Source organism: Cryptomeria japonica, chromosome 5 (genome assembly GCF_030272615.1).
Source record: "Cryptomeria japonica chromosome 5, Sugi_1.0, whole genome shotgun sequence".
NCBI classification, from domain to species: Eukaryota; Viridiplantae; Streptophyta; class Pinopsida; order Cupressales; family Cupressaceae; genus Cryptomeria; species Cryptomeria japonica.
In genome coordinates, this window is record NC_081409.1 from 589,041,464 (window position 1) to 589,047,624 (window position 6,161).

Genomic DNA, 6,161 nt, shown 5'->3' on the forward strand with positions numbered 1-6,161 from the left:
ATTGTAATACCTATTGATCTCTAACCACTTCAACAGTTGGAAAATCCCTTAACAGGGTAGCTTTAACCAGCTTGCTGTAAATCCTTTAACAGGGTGACTCAAAGCCATTGAGTTCTTAAAATCCTCTGATAAGGTAACCTTTAACAGGGTTTAACCCTTAACCGGGTATTCTAGCCATCCCTTAACCGGGTGATCCCTAATAGGATCGGTTCCTAACAGAACATGTTGTAACAATCTTTAACCGGACTGGGCTCCTAACAAAGCGAACTTCTAAAGAGTTCAAGAACAACTTATGGGTATTCATCCCCATCGTGGTTTTTCCCAGTTGGGTTTCCACATGAAAAATATGTGTGTCATGGGTGATTCCTTTTCATGTGATGCTTTGTTATTTTCTGTCAAGTGGTGAATCATGTTGAACTAAAAAGTTATTATATTTCTGATGGTAGATTACTTGTTTATGCATAAGGATAAAGTGGAAATGAGGGTGTAGGTTGTGTGGAAAGCTAAGTTTTGCTAGTTTATGTCTTTCATAGTCTCATTGTGTTTAACCGGTAGTAATCTGGTTTAGACCGGTGTTAGTGTTTGCCAGTGAAATGCACTATTTGCGGTCAAACTGGTTCAGGAAAAGTTTTTATGTCTGTACTGATTCACTCCCCCCCCCTCTCAGTACTGGTTTGGTACTCACTATTCATCATTGAGTTATCAATTGGTATCAGAGCATCCTCTAGGTCATCTGTGTTGTAAGCTTAACCGCTTGAGGTAAAGATCCTACTCTAATGATGAAGAGGGAAGGTCCAAAGTTCAACAAAGACAACTATAAAATATGGAAGGAAAAAATGAAGATATACATCAGAAGCATGGGTGCTCAACATTGGAGCTATGTTGAGAATTCTTATGTTATCCCTACCGGTACTCTCACCGATGATCAAAAGAGAGAGATTCAGGAGAATGGGCAAGTCATGGAAGCCCTAATTAGCAGCTTATCTGACATTGAGTTTATTGATGTTTATGACAAAGAGAATCCCAAAGAAGTATGGGATGCCCTTGAGAATATCTATGGCGGTGATGAGCATGTGAAACAAGCTAAGGAAGAAAGCCTTAGGGAAAATTTTGAAGACATGTGGATGGTTGAAGGAGAGGTCATTCAACAATATAGAATAAGAATCAAAATTGTTGTTGGAGATATCAAGAGTGCATGTGGTAAAATGGAAGATTCCACTGTTGTTAGCAAAGTTTTGAGATCCTTACTACCGGTCTATGCAATAAGGGTTGCTTCTATTTAGGAATTGAGGTCCGTAGACAAGAAAAAGGTATCCCTAGACTCCATCATTGCAAAGTTTACAACTTATGAGCTAAATAATTATAATGGCAGTATTCTGAAGACTGAATCAGCCTTCAGAGCATCTGCTACACCATTTAGAAAAGGCAAAGAAGCCAGTACCAGTGGTGAACCAAGACAAAGTAGAGAAATGGATGATGAGGAGATCCTGATGAAATTTGAAGCTCTTCTTGCCAAGAGACTTCCCAAGGGAGCTGGCAAATACAGAGGTAAGCTTCCTTTGAAATTCTTTTCTTGTAACTAGGTAGGACACATTACTGTAAACTGCCCTAATGGTGACAACAAGGATAAACCAGAGAGGTTCAAGAAGTTCAAAGGAGGAAACTAGAGAAACTATTTTGTAGCAGTTGATGAAGGTGTCACTGATGAGGAATCAGAAGATGAAGAAAATGAAGATATTGTGTTTGTAGCAGTCAAGGATGATGTGTTAGACAAGAATGCTCTTGTCTCCCACTTTGATAATTCCAATGAGTGGATTATTGATAGTGGTTGTTCTCACCATATGACTGGTGACTAGAGTAAGTTTCTATTTCTAGAAGAGTATGATGGTGGTGTGGTTTGTTTTGGATATGATGCACCATGTATGGTAAAAGGTAGAGGGTCCATCTCTCTGAATGGAAGAAGCAATGCTGACAATGTGTATTGGGTAGAAGATCTCAGACACAACCTTTTGAGTGTTGCTCAACTGAATGATAATGGACTCACTCTGGAATTCAAAAATGGAGTGTGCAAAATCAAAGGAAAGAATGGTGAACTGATGGCTACTGGTATGCAGACTAAAGGTAACCTATTTCAGCTAAATGCTAATGTCAGTACATGTCTTATGGCTAAGTTTGAGGATAGCTGGATATGGCATAGGAGACTCTGCCATGTAAACTTTGACAATATTGTGAAGGCCAGTAAGATCAAGGAAATTAGAGGATTGCCTATGCTGAGAAAACTAGAAAATCCTTTGTGCAGAGAGTGTCAACTGGGGAAAATGTCTTCCTCAACCTTCAAAGGTAAACCTTTCACTGTAGAAAATTTACTTGATCTTGTGCATACTAATTTGTGTGGTCCTATGAAAACTAGGAGTATGCAGGGAGATAGGTATTTTATGATTCTTACAAATGATTGCTCAAGAATGATGTGGGTCACATTCTTCAAGGACAAGTCTGAAGCCTTTGGAAAGTTCAAAGCTTTCATAACACTGGTAGAAAAGGAAAGTGGTAGAAGAATCAAATGCCTTAGAACTGATCGAGGGGAATTCACTTTTAGTGAATTCAACAAATATTGTGAAGAAAATGACATCAAGAGGCAACCGTCTGCCCCCAGAACTCCATAGAAGAATGGCTTAGCAGAGAGGAACAACTAGATTGTGGTTGAAGTGGCTAGAACTATGTTAATCCAAGGAAAGGTTGCTCACACCTTTTGGAGAGAAGCGGCGAGCACTGCAGTCTACACAATGAATCGATTACTCATCAAGAAAGGTAAGGATAAGATTCCTTATGAGTACTGGACCGGTAAGACACTAGTGGTAAGATACTTTAGAGTGTTTGGTAGCAAGTGTTATATCAAGAGGAGTGAACATCAGAGCAAGTTCGATGCAAAATGTGATGAGGGAATATTCCTAGGATATTCCACCAAGAGTAAAGCTCTCAAATGTTTCAACAATAGGACTCAGATAATTTTTGAAAGCATCAATGTTAGAGTTGATGAAAACTTTGAGAAACCTGAGGAAACCAATAGTGAGAAAGTAGGAGATGAACCGGTAGTAACCTTCTGGGAACCAGTTGCAAATCAACCCAGTACCAGTAACTGTGCTCCTACACCGGTGGATGCTGATGCTGATGAAGATGAGGATGAAGAAGAAAAGCAAGAGGAATCTGTTAATAACATACCTAGGTATGTCAAACTCAATCATGATCCAAAGCATATCATAGGAGACAAGGATGCGGGAATCCTTACAAGAAGAAAGGTCAAAGAAAACTCATGTATGATCTCTGAATTTGAGCCTAAATCATTCAAAGAGGCACATAAAGATGAAAATTAGATCAAGGAAATGAAAGAGGAACTTGATCAGATAGAAAAGAATGGTACATGGTCTTTTGTACCCAGACTGGAGCATAAAAATGTCATTGGAACCAAATGGGTCTTCAGAAATAAGTTGAATGAGGATGGCACAGTGGTAAGGAACAAAGCCAGACTAGCGTGTAAAGGATATGCTCAATAAGAAGGAGAAGACTATGGAGAAACCTTTGCTCCAGTAGCTAGATTGGAAGGAGTTCGTATTCTTCTTGCATATGCACCCTTTAAAGGATTCAAGGTATACCAAATGGATGTAAAATATACATTCCTAAATGGAATACTTGAAGAGGAGGTGTATATAGAGAAACCAGATGGGTTTGCCCTATCAGAAGATAGTGACATGGTGTGTAGGCTACATAAAGCCTTGTATGGACTAAAGCAGGCACCTAGAGCATGGTATGAATGCTTGCACTCCCATCTTGTAAAGATTGGATTTGAAAGAACAAGTGAAGATAGCAATATCTACTTGAAATCAGAAGAAGATCAGATTTTGATCTGTGAAGTATTTGTAGATGACATAATTTTTGGTGGAGATGACAAGATGAGTCATGAATTTGCAGATGAGATGAAGAAGGAATTTGAGATGTCACTCATTAAGTTCTTCATTGGACTGTAGATTCAACAAATGGAAGATGGAATCTTTATCACTCAGTTCAAGTATGTCAAAGAGGTGTTGAAGACCTCTGGCATGGAAGACAACAAACTGGTTGGTACACCAATGGTGACTTGTTGTAAACTATCAAAAGAGGATGACTCAGTGTTGGTAAATAAGAAGTAATATCGATCAATGATTGTTAAGTTGCATTATATAGTGCATAGTAGACCGGACATTGTACATGCAGTGGGCATTAATGCTTGGTTCCAGAAAAGCCCAAGAGAATCCCACTTGGTAGCAGTCAAGCGGATTCTTAGATATCTGAAGGGAACTATTGACTTTGGATTATGGTATCTGTACAATAATGATTTCAACCTGAGAGTGTTCACAGATGCTGATTGGGCTGGTAATGTGGATGATTGAAAGAGCACCACCGGTGGTGCATTCTTTCTCAGTGGTAGATTGGTCTCATGGATGAGTAAAAAGCAGAGTTGTATCTCTCAGTCTACAACAGAAGCGAAGTATGTTGCAGCTTTTATGAATTGCACCCAGACTATTTGGACGAAACATGTATTGAATGGCTTCAAAGTTCCTGTATCTGAACCAGTAAGCATATTTTGTGACAATACAAGTGCAATTAACATCTCCAAGAATCTGGTTTTACATGCTATAACCAAGCATTTTGAACTCAAGTATCATTTCTTGAGGGAAAATGTTCAGAACAAAGAGGTGGTTTTGGAATATGTTTCCAGTAAGGAGAAGTTAGCAGACATATTCACCAAGCCTCTACCAAAGGCTACATTTACCTATTTGAGAGGTGAATTAGGGGTGCTACCCCTTCAAGAGGTAAACTAAAGGTTTGTGCTCCACATCAGTTAGGTCTTACATTGATATATCTTTTTAGGATTGATGTATTGAAGGATGCTAATCCTCAGGGGGAGCAGCATAATGGAACATGGTAGCTTGTGCCTCCATTTTGGCATTGTTGTCAAAGGGGGAGAAGATATCCGCAACAATAGGGAGAAGATGTGATGTTGAGTGATATCTTTGTATATTGCCATCAATGCCAAAGGGGAGATTGTTGGCATATGTACAGAATATGATGTCATGATGATATTGCATGTTGTCATTGATGTCAATATGCTAAGCAGTGAACCGATATATTGAAGCTAAGTAACTGCCAAAGAGAACCGGTATGATGCTGTGAATCAGTATATGTGCAAAAGGTAAAGCGATATGTTTGTCCAAGTGAACCGATATGATGAAATGTGAACCAATATATGGAATATTTTCTATCAAGGTTTCATATGGTATGACTATCAGTTGGTAGTCTTAGCTTCAGGATTTCTGGTTGAAGTGTTCTATGCCTATGTGATTCAACCGATGACATCGTGTGATGAGTTAGCATTGTAATGAAGAACAGATTGTGTTGCCATGATTAGCCTTGTGCGCGTGAAGGATCTTGCATGAAGGAGATTGATCCTATCTACCTCGGGAATCTATGAAGTCTCTGTAAACGGTGGAGAATACGTGATGGGTTATCGCCTCCATGAAGCGGTGAAGAATAAATGATGGAGAATGTCTTGAGATCTGTTCAAGACCATTGTATTCAATACAAAGTGTTCAACGGTCAGGATTGAACTAATTAAATTGCTTAACCTAAATGTTTAGGGTTTAGGGTTTATGCTATTGACCTATTTGTTTCCTATAAGGTTGAAGTTGTGTTTCATGTTGAGGTTGTTGGAAAATGTTGTGTGTGTATCTAAGTGCAGAGATACGTGACTCTTGCTAGACCAGATAAAAGAATTGATACCTATAGAGTGTGTGCATAGAAGGAAGGAACTAAAGCAGATCTACATTGGCATTGAGCGCTACTACTAGATGATTGTAATACCTATTGATCTCTAGCCACTTCAACAGTTGGAAAATCCCTTAACAGGGTAGCTTTAACCAGCTTGCTATAAATCCTTTAACAACATGACTCAAAGCCATTGAGTTCTTAAAATCCTCTGACAAGGTAACCTTTAATAGGGTTTAACCCTTAACCGGGTATTCTAGCCATCCCTTAACCGGGTGATCCCTAACAGGATCGGTTCCTAACAGAACCTATTGTAATAGTCTTTAACCGGACTAGGCTCCTAAAAGAGTAGACTTCTAAAG